Source organism: Staurois parvus, unplaced genomic scaffold (genome assembly GCF_062004578.1).
Source record: "Staurois parvus isolate SC_StPar_1 unplaced genomic scaffold, SC_StPar_1.0 ptg000283l, whole genome shotgun sequence".
Taxonomy (NCBI): Eukaryota; Metazoa; Chordata; class Amphibia; order Anura; family Ranidae; genus Staurois; species Staurois parvus.
In genome coordinates, this window is record NW_028318079.1 from 7,679,919 (window position 1) to 7,691,539 (window position 11,621).

Sequence of the window (11,621 nt, forward strand, 5' to 3'; positions counted from 1 at the left end):
TGCATGTGCGGCTCTGGGAGCGCGCACCGCGGCGATCGGTGGTGCGCTGTGTCCCTCGGACACAGCGGATCACCGATCAATGGAAAGAGCCGAATATGTCGGCTTGGTCATGTGATCAGCTGTGTCCAATCACAGCTGATCGCATGTAAATAGGGAAATGCCGGTTATCGGCATTCCTCACGACCTGTCATGCTGACAGCTCCAGAGGAGAGCAGAGCCGGTAATCGGCATTCCTCGGAGGGGAGATGTGCACTGATCATCAAGGCACTGATGAGCAGTGTGCTCTGATGATCTGTGTAGCCCCAGCAGTGCCACCTGTCAGTGTCCATCAATGTCAGCTGTCAGTGCTCATCCATGCCACCTGCCAGTGCCCGTCAGTGCCACATCAATGCCACATATCAGTGCCCATCTGAGCTGCTTTTCAGTGTCACCCATCAGTGCGTCAGTGCCACCTATAAGTGCTGCCAATCAGTGCCACTTATCAGTGCCAGTCAGTGCCACCTAACAGTGCCAGTCAGTGCCGCCTATCAGTGCCAGTCAGTGCCGCCTATCAGTGCCATATATGAGTGCTGTCTTTCAGTGCCCATCAGTGATGCCTGTCAATGCCAATCAGTGCCACCTACCAGTGCCTCCTCATCAGTGCCCATCAGTGCCACCTATCAGTGCCCATCACTGCAGCCTCATTAGCGCACATTAGTAAAGGAGAAAAATCACTTATTTACAACATTTTATTACAAAAAATAAGAAAAAACTTTTTTTTTTTTAATTTTCAGTGGTTTTTGGTTTAAGAAAAAATAAAAACCCCAGAGGTGATTAAATGCCACCAAAATAAAGCTCTCTCTGTCACAAAAAAATGATAAAAATTTCATATGGGTACAGTGTTGCATGACCGCGCAATTGACATTCAAAGTGTGACAGCGCTGAAAGCTGAAAATTGGCCTGGGCAGGAAGGGGGTGTTAGTGCTAGTGGTTAATAACAAAAGTTAAAAATATTGCTTTTTTCTCAAAATTCTCAGTCTTTCTTTGTTTATAGCGCAAAAAAATAAAAAACACCGAGGAGATCAAATACCACCGAAAGAAAGCTCTATTTGTGGGAAAAAAAGGACGTAAATTTAGTTTGGGTACAGCGTTGCATGACCGCGCAATTGTCAGTTAAAGCAATGCAGCGCCGTAGCGCCGTATCGCAATAAATGGCCTGGTCAGGAAAGGGGGCAAATCATCTGGAGGGCAAGTGGGTAAAGTTCATTAAATAAAGAATAAAGGTGGAGTCCACTAAAAAGTTGGAGTGGAGGTCACGTTTCCTGTCCAGAGTGGAACTCCAGTCTGCAGCTACGCCCCTTTGAAAAATATACACAGGCAATATGTGACAGGAAACACGTGACCTCCACTTCCTTGCCTTGTGTCTATGAGTTGTTTGTTACATTAAAGTTCAATTAATTCAAAAAAAGTTGTAGCGGAGGACACGGGTTCTGTCGAGTGGAGCTCCACTCTGTAGACTTTGCCAGTGTTTTACATTAAAGTTCATTTAAAAAAAAAAAAGTGGAGGTCACGTGTTTCCTGTAGAAAACAGAGTTCCGTTCTGCAGCCATCCACCTCGGCATGGGTAGGGCTGTGCTGACATCTGATGGGTAGAGGGAGGTGATGGCTCTGCCCTGGAAGAGGACCTGTCTGCCTGTGTGTGGGCTGATCCGTCACATTACTGGCCTCCACATCCCCTCTGCAAGGAGGAGGCACTCAGTGCCCTGGTGAGTCCTTTATGTAGATAATTATGGGGACATGAGAGGACAGATGGAGTGCACCGCCTGTAACTCCTGCATGGATAGCAGGTGAAGCATGTGTCCTTCCACCCTAAACTGAGAGTTCAGAGTTTGGTAGACATTAGTGAGATCTCTACGTTGAGTTCCTGGGTCTGTACACTCGCTGTGCCCATTATGAGGGGTTCCCACCATCCCTGTGCTGAGTTCCTGGGTCTGTACACTCGCTGTGCCCATTATGAGGGGTTCCCACCATCCCTGTGCTGAGTTCCCAGGTCTGTACACCTGCTGTGCCCATTATGAGGGGTTCCCACCGTCTCTGTGCTGAGTTCTCGGGTCTGTACACCTGCTGTGCCCATTATGAGGGGTTCCAGGTTGGCGGGGACAAAGCTAGGCACTCTTAACAGGGAGATCTCAATGCAGGAGGTAAAAGGCTAGCCATGCACTGTGCAATCTGATTGTATGACCTCATTTAGGGCCATCATACAGGTTACAATGTGACTATACAGTCATTAGACTTCCCAACACCATGAATAATGTGCACTCACTGAATGAAACCAATCGCTTTGTATCCAGGCAGGCCATTGCACTACATAAGTGATGGCAGATGTAAAGGAGATTGTACAATTAGATTGTGCAGTGTATGGTCAGCTTCAGGAAAAAATTGGATGACTCTGAGCGCCAGGCTCCACCTACAACTGGAAAATCACATTAACGTGAACTGACCCTATTGGAAACTGGAAGTGTACAAGAAACTATAAATGGATGATTGTTCTGGAATCCCTGTCATGCCCTGGGGGTCTCATCGGGCCCTCCGACTCCATCACTCCATAGGACGTCTATAGGTCAGGTAGGTTCTATTGACACACCGATACACTTTTTTTTTTTTTTTTATTGGTAGATACCGATACTTTGCGCTGCGATTTGCATCATAAATATAAATGGGCGCAAATCACACTGCAAAGAACCGCATGTGATTTGAACAGGAATGTGGTGCGATTCCTTGTCCAAACTGCATGCGGTTTCCCACACAGCCAGGCTTGTCATAGTTACTTTGAGGCTGAGTTCACATAGGAGGGGTGGGGGAAACCTCCCTGCACCGATCCCCGCTATCACTCAACGAAAAGCTGCTTCACAGGTCTGGGGATTTGCAATCCTTGGGGGTTTCTCTCCTCCCTTTGCAGGGATAACAGTACAGGCTAGACAGCTACTGATTGGTCAGCACTGTCCATGTGACAGTGCTGACCAATCAGTAGCCACCTAGCCCATACAGTCATCCCTGCAAGGAGCAAGGTGAGGAAAGTACTGCCAATAACTGACAATTGTCATAAGACGGATCGGCACCGATCATCAGTGCCCTGATCATCAGTGCCGCCCACCTGTGCCCATCAGTGCTGCCAGTCAGTGCCACCCATCAGTGCTGCTCATCAGTGCCGCCTATCTGTGCCCATCATTGTTGCATAACAGTGCCGCCTATCAGTGCTGCTTATCAGTGCTGCCTATCAGTGCTGCCTATCAGTGCCCATCAGTGCTGCCTCATTAACGCACATTAGTGAAGGAGAACAATTACCTGTTTGCAAAATTGTATAATAGAAACAAAGAAAAACTTTTTTTTTCACAATTTTTACTCTTTTTTTGTTTATAGCACAAAAACTAAAACACCCAGTGGTGATTAAATACCACCAAAAATAAAGCACTATTTGTGTGAAAAAAATGATACAAATTTCATATGGGTACAATGTTGCATGACCGTGCAATTGTTATTCAAAGTGCGACAGCGTTGAAAGCTGAAAATTGGCCTGGGCAGGAAGGGGGTATAAGTGCCCTGTAGGCAAGGGGTTAAAATCTATGTATTATACTTATGATGGAGTGGAATCACCACTCTCTTCCAGGGTTACAGAGCCATTAGGATCTTCAGTATCCAGAATATTCAGTAGGTCCCATTCACACCTGAGCGTTTTGAAAATGCACAAAAACTCCCAAGTATGTACATGCATTTACAAAATGCGCATAACATGCATGTGACGCTTGTGGTGCCATTCACTGGTAATGGCACCTTAAACGCAGTAAGCAGACATGGTTCTGCATGTAGAAAAGTGCACAACAATCGTGTCAAAACGCACAAAGTTCAATGCTGAAAAAGCTACATGCACTGCTTTGGCGTGTGTGTTGTGAGTAGGGAAGCCCATTGAAATGAATGGCTGCCCTATGCGTGTAGTACACAAATACACACAAAAAAGGGCTCTTTTTACATGCGTCCACAAAATGCAGTTTATAGATACAGGATAAAAAAAATTACAAAGGAAAAAAATCTTTTACTATTATGAGGGTGGTCACTGGGGTGTAGTATGTGTCATTATTTGTCTGTACTACAGTCCCAGCTGCCCACACCATACATGGCAGGAAGGGGGCACTTTACCAGGATAAAGAGATGTGGGCTGCTCAGCTCCGCCCACTCACATGCTGGCTTAGCTGCTAATGACAGTTTTGAAACTGCACCCAAAATCGCCATTCATACATGTATTATCAGCCCAGAAGCCGTTCGCTGTCCCTCTGGGGTTTTCTGTGGCTACTACTGCTCTGAATTACATCCCCAGCTGCCCACACTGCACCTAGAAGGGAATAGGTCCCTTCACCATAACAAACATGGCCGCCAGAGTCCTCAGCTCTGCCCCATTTAGCTAATTAGCAAGTAATGACAGCTTTAAAACTGGAAACAAAATCAGCATTGGTACATAAATAATCAGCCCAAAAGCCATGAGATGTCCCTCTGGGGTGTGCCCACACTGTACATAGAAAGGAATGAGTTCTTTTACCATAACAAAGATGGCCACCGAAGTCCTCAGTTCCACCCACACAGTTGTTGGGTTAGCAACTAATGACGGCTTTGAAACTTGAATCAAAATCGGCATTCAAACATGTACAAACATTACAAAATGCATGAACTGCCCATCCAGAGTGCACTGTGGCGATTACTACAGTGAATGACATTCACGGCTGCCCACACTGTATATAGAGGAGAATAGGTCACTGTACCTTAACAAAGATGGCCATCCTAGTACTCGTCTCCGCCTCTCCTTGGCTCCTCCTCTCATATGGCCTAGTCTGTGGTCTCTTCATAACTGGCGGAGGTGGAGCTTCAGCCCAGCAGTCCACTCCTCTCGACGAGAAGGCAGCAAATGAATAGTTGCTAGGGACTCCAGAGTGCATAGCAACCGAGGTTTGCTCCGCCCCCTTCTGTGCGTGACTCCTCCCACTTCCCTCCTCCTGATTGGCTGACTTCTGGAACTTGTCAGGTATAATGGGGGCTGTGATAGGAGCTGTGTTGATCTATGGGGAGGGGGACTGTGATCTATTGGGGACCTCAGAGGGGATCTAGCTCTGTATACACAAGCATTGCTATAGAAATGTCTGTCATCTCATGTACAGGTGATCATGACATCACACTCTGCTTTCTATGGACACTTTACTACTTTGTTGTCAGAGGTTTTATATAAAGTGACCCTCCCCCCACTTTGTATCATTGCACTCCTCCCCCTCCGCTGTCACAGATGGACATTTTATTTCACTATTCTATTTATTATTCTACTTTTTTTGGCATTTTTTCTTAAATTTGTTTATTGCTGTATTATCTTTTTTTCTTGTCCCCTCCCCTCACATTACAGGTGATCATGACATCACACTCTGCTTTCTATGGACACTTTGCTACTTTTCTTTGTCAGTTTTCTTTTAAAGTGACCCTCCCTCCCCCCTCCCACTTTGTATCATTGCACTCCTCCCCTCCGCTGTCACAGATGGACATTTCTTTGTATTTCTTTTATGGATTATTCACCTTTTTTGTATTTATTTATTAATTTTTGTAATACCATTTTCCTTGTACCCTCCCACCACTGGCAGGACTCTAATCTATGGCACTCTAATCTATGGGGGTTCTCTGATTGGGGCACCTGATCTGTGGGTCTACTCTGATCTATGAGGGAACTCTGATCTATGGGTATACTCTGATGACAGCAACTGATCTGTGGGGGTACTTGAATCTATGGGGGTACTCTCAGGCACCTGATCTGTGGGAGTACTCTGATCTATGGGGGCACTCTGATGTATGAGGGCACTCTGATGAAGGCAACTGATCTGTGGGGGTTCTCTAATCTATGGGGACACTCTAATCTATGGGGTTACTCTGAGGCACCTGATTGTGGGGGTACTCTGATCTATGGGAGTACTCTGATTTGGGCACCTCATCTATGGGGGTTCTCTGGTGGGGGTAACTGATCTGTGGGGGTACTCTGATGTATGGGATACTCTGATAAGAGCACCTGATCTATGGGGATACTCAGATGGGGCAGCTGTTCTGTGAAGGTTTAGAGGTGAATCTCAGGATAAGCAAATATTGTCTAAATGTAAGAGTCCTGTGTATTCTTCTTGAATCTCGGTGTGTTTGGTTTATTTCTTCCAGATCTGCGCAGTAATCCAGTATGAACTTTTCCCTCTGTGCAGGAACTTCCTGTAATAAAGACCGCTCACTGCTGCTCTCTCTCTTTGCACAGGGTGACTGGTCTTGTCTCTGCCCCTCTGGTGGTTTTCTGAAGGCAGCTTGCGATGGATGGGTCCTGCCTGGTCCCGCCCACAGCTCTGCTCTCTGCACAGGCTATGTACAGAACAGTGATGATGTCACTGCTACGTTTATAAGATAATATCTGGTTTTGCAAAGGCATATGGTGCTCCCAAAGTGGACATCCTTTGTGGCTATTAGGAATGATATATTTTAAAGTGTTTCTGCTTGGAGTTCAGCTGTAAACCTAAAAATGAAGATGCCTTTTTTAACCAATATATTGTTTTTGAAAAATGTTACTAAAAGTATTTTTTAAACAGGTGTCCCAGCGAAGCTCCCAGCACAGCACATAGTAAGGGGCCAGATCGATAAATCTCCTTTACAGAATAATACTTCATCTGTAATCAACATTCCAGCGTACTGCACAGAGGTAAGAATTGATGGGCTACTCATAGATTTACTTCAGTTATTTAAAAGTGACCTACAGGAACACGGCTAAATCCACAAATGAGATCCATACAAGGGACCTGCCAAAGAATTTGTGCTTCTGTCTGTACACTGGTGATAGTTACACAGCTCCCACACACAGCACAACACGGTCTAGATGGGCTTTTCTCTGATACAATTAAAGTGATTATAAAGGTTTGATTATTTTTTTCATATAATAAACATGTTATACTTACCTGTTCTGTGCACAGCAGCCCTCCTCTTCTGGGGTCCCCCGCCATCACTCCTGGCTCCTCCTCCCTTCCAAGTGCCACCACAACAAGCTGCTTGCTATGGGGGCACTCGCACGGGTTTGATCCCGAGCTGAGCTGTGTGCGTCTATTGATACACACACTGCAGTTCAGCCTCGCCCCTGCTCCCTTGAGTGACAGCAACAGGAGCCAATGGCTCCAGCTGCTGCTTCCATATCCAGTGAGGAGAGAGAGAGTAGCACTGCTGCTCTCAGGCACAGTGCTGGATCGAGATCAGGCAAAGGTAAGTATTTAGGGGGGTCTGGGGGGAGCTGATCAAAGAAGATCTTTTACCTTAATGCAGAGAATTCATCAAAGTAATAAACCTTCTGTCTTTACAACCACTTTAAAAACCAGAAGCTCATTTGGACATACTTCTCTTCTGGGTCACAAGAGTGCACTTGTGTTCCCCTGTGACCCAGAATCAGCCAAAAGTGGGCTAAAGGTCCTCCGTGGGCTGATGTCACAGAGCTGCTCCAAGCTGTGGAAGGATCCCAACCTTATTGTTGGGATCCGCCCAGCTGCCTATTGACAGCTGGCTTCAGCTCTCAGCACACGGCTGAAACTGCTGTCTGCTTTGAGGAGACCGAGAACTAAGCAATCAGCAGTTATGTGATCACTCAGTTCTCTGTCTTAGAGTTGGTTGCGGACAGCTGCAGCATCACAGTGATGATGCAGCATAGAAGTGGGTAAGTATGTTTGTTTATTTTTAGTGCCCCCATACATCTCAGACTGATGCTGCATTGTGGCGGGGAGTATGGATGTTTGTTTTTTGAGAACCCCCAGATTTTCCTTTAATTGACCTCCCATTTGATGGTGCCTGGTTAGTTCCATGTGTGACACCAGACTACAGCATGACATTGGGTAAGGGGTGCATTCTTCCTACTGACCACCAATGTGAGGGACACTTTTGCAATTGACCCTGATTAAACTTGTAAGCAGGGGCGGACTGACCATATGGAAACTCGGGCACTGCCCGAGGGCCGGGGGTCAGTAGGGGGCCCCATGAGATGCCCCTGGTACCGTTTTCATAGGCTTTTTTGAGTTTGGGCAAGGACACAGGGGCCCCATGATCCCCTATTGCCCGGGGGCCCCATGAATTGTCAGTCCGCCCCTGCGGTTCCCAAAAACCTGAAAATTATTATTTTTTTATACTGTTAGAGGATTTAAGTTAGAAAAAGCCTGGTCTAGACCTTCCTGTAATCTCCTCACCACCCCTACTAGATGCATTGTTCTCCCAGCTGTAGAGGGAACACTACATTTAACAATTTTCCTGGGTGCTCAAACACAGGACTGGGCCTTCCTTTTCTAAGATTTCCCATCACATTCTCTCACAGTGATAACCCAGCTCCCTATCTGATCAATCTACATGCCTGAATCTTATATCTAAATTAAGATTTTTTGCAGTTTGAATCAAGATTGCAATAAAGATTGAGACATGAGTTGTACTTAACATTTCCTCTATTTTTCCAGAAATGTTTGTCTAGAATGGGGTCACCATAACCGTCCTACTGCAAGATTTTTTCCAGCCAACGACTAGTGGCATTGACATATCCTCAATGTGCACAGATCTGGGATTTAGCCCAACAGAGGCTGCCTATGGTCTCTGCTTTGACTTCATGTAAGAGGGGACTCTGATGGGAACCCAGATGAAAGGGGGACCCTGATATAAGTGGATACTCTGATGTAAGGGGGACTGTGATGTAAGGGGGGATTCTGATGTAAAAGTGGACTCATTTCTTTATAAAAATTTTTTTGTTTTGGCCCACAAATATTTGTAAAATAAACAATATAGCCATCATACTGAAAGGTTCGGAGACCCCTGCTTTAGGGGAAATCTGTGGACCCTGATGTAAAGGTGAGCTCTATGGACTCTGAGGTAAGGAGGAACTCTGCAAACTCTTATGTAAGGGGGGGGGGGGGCTCTAGTGACCAGGTAACCTCTTACACCAGAGTTCCCCTTTACACCAAGTCAGCAACATTCCCCTTTACATCAGGGTCCAGAGAGTTCCCCTTTACATCAGGGTCCAGAGAGTTTCCCTTTACATCAGAGTCTGGAGAGTTCCCCTTTACATCAGGGTCTGGAGAGTTCCCCTTTACATCAGGGTCCAGAGAGTTCCCCTTTACATCAGGGTCCAGAGATTTCCCCTTTACATCAGGGTCCAGAGAGTTCCCCTTTACATCAGGGTCCAGAGAGTTCCCTTTACATCAGGGTCCAGAGAGTTCCCCTTTACATCAGGGTCCAGAGAGTTCCCCTTTACATCAGGGTCCAGAGAGTTCCCCTTTACATCAGGGTCTGGAGAGTTCCCCTTTACATCAGGGTCTGCAGAGTTCCCTTTAAATCGGGTCCATAGAGTTTCTCCTTGCACTATAAGGCAAATCCTGTAGACTCTGATGTACTGTAAAGGGGAACTCTGATGTAAAGAGGTCTCTGCGAAAGGCTGGGAACTCTGATGTATGAGGGGATTCTAATGTAGTGACAGGAAGGGGGCACGCTGCAGAACATGTGAGAGGGCCCCGCTGCAGTACCATAATAAAGGGCCCCAGGCTCGGATCAGGGGGATTCTTCATGGTTTTTTGCACCAGGGCCCTGAAGGTTGTAGTTACGCCTCTGGCTTGCAGGAATTTACTAGATGGCAGCTGCTCTGACCCAGAATCTTGGGTGTTTTGTTTGACACAGTGTAGGTACAACCATACACTCTAGTGTCGATGGGTATGCTGACAGGTCCATAATCTGGGTCTCCTAGCTGTCCGTTTTCCTCTTTCTCCTCATAAAGCCCCTTGCTTTCTCGTTCCGTGCACGTTTCTCGCACCGCATCCAAAACCCACTGATCTGCTGTGGGTGCCAATAATTTGTTAATGGCACCCCAAACAGATTGCAAACGCAGTGCATTTGCCTGCACCAGATCGCATGGTACCGCAGTGCTGTGTGTTTTTGAAAAGTAGTGCACGCTTTACTTTATGTGCAATCTAGTGCAATTGCAGCCTATTCAAATGAATAAGCTGAAACTCGCACCATTCTGAATAGCGTAGGAATGTGTGCGATTCAGGTGTGAACCGGCCCTAAAATTCCCAGTCGTTTTTCTTTTTTACTTTTGTATCGGTTACAAGTCCATACACAAGGGGTTTTTTTTAAGTTTTAAAATTTATATAATTATAGACTGAGACACTGTTATGACATCTGAACAGTTTATAGGCCGCATTTAAGCCAGCCATAGACAAATCTAAACCCAGGTGATTCAGCAGGAACCGGACGAATTTCAATCCATCTATGATCAGACTGGTAGAACTGAAGTCGAGCTATCTATTGATTGACTTCAGTGCAACCAGCCTGTGTTTTTTCTTTTTTTTTTTTTTCTTTTGTTCAATCACTATAGGCACCAGCATTGATCAATGTATTCTGACAGCGGTGAATCCTTCCGCCATCAGAATACAATAGCACAGTGGGAGGGATTCCCCCAACACTGACTGTGTTGATAGAGAAATCAAGCAATTTCCTTTCCTTCAACCCATGGTAAATGTATGGCCTGCCTTAGACCATGTATATTTAGTGTGCAACATGCAGCATGGTCCCTATTCATCAGTGGCCAATGGCACTTTAAACCCCCAAAACAATCCCACAATCGTTGCCGATTAGTAGCACTTTAACCCCAGCTCTGACCCTGGAGAAACAAATTCCACCATCATTGGTGGTCAGTAGCACTTTAACACTTTAAGACCCCCTACCTTCACCTTCCATCTGCTGATCCTTCTTCCTACTGTGTTTACAAATATTTAGTGCTCCCTTTACTCTCCTTCAGCAACTGTGAATTGGCTGAATGTTTGTAAACACTAGCAGTATTTACACCTGTGATGACTTTGATTAGTTCACAGTGATCACAAGGTACTGAGCCACTCTGATTGGCTCTGTACATTGTGCATGTGATCTGAGCTGTTCAATGGCAGCCATTTATGGAAGCGCTGGCCACCCATGTGTGTTTTTTGAAGAGCCATTTTTTCCGGCCCATTAGAAAATAGCGTCCATCTCCCCACCATTTTTTTTTTTTACAATACGGCAGGGTATTGAGCCGATTAAAGTGACCTGTCACCACAGGTTAGCTTGCAAAAAATTTAACAGCACTGTAATAGGACAGGCACTATACTTACCTTTGCAGTGTCCTGTATATTGAAACGCACTTCTGGGTGTTTGCCAAAATACAGACCACAGTGTTTCTGTAAACATTTACACAGGAAACGTGACCTCCACTTCCTTGAGTTGTGTCTATTGGTTGTTTTTTATATTAAGCACTTTTCCGCCACCCTATAGTAGAAATACAGCTACAGGGCGGCAGGGCTGTGCAAAATCACGTATATATACATGATTTTGCACTTCCGGGTAGGGGGCACACGTGCATTGACAGCTGTTGATCATCGGGTCCCAGCCAGTGATTCCCTGGCGGGACCCAGCGATCGCTGAGGAACACTGACTGGGGAGAGACCTGTATGTAAACGCTAGAACTTTCACATAAACCAATTAATTTACACGTAATGGGATTTTTTTTCCAGCAAAGATATGGAGCAGAATACATTTTGGCCTAA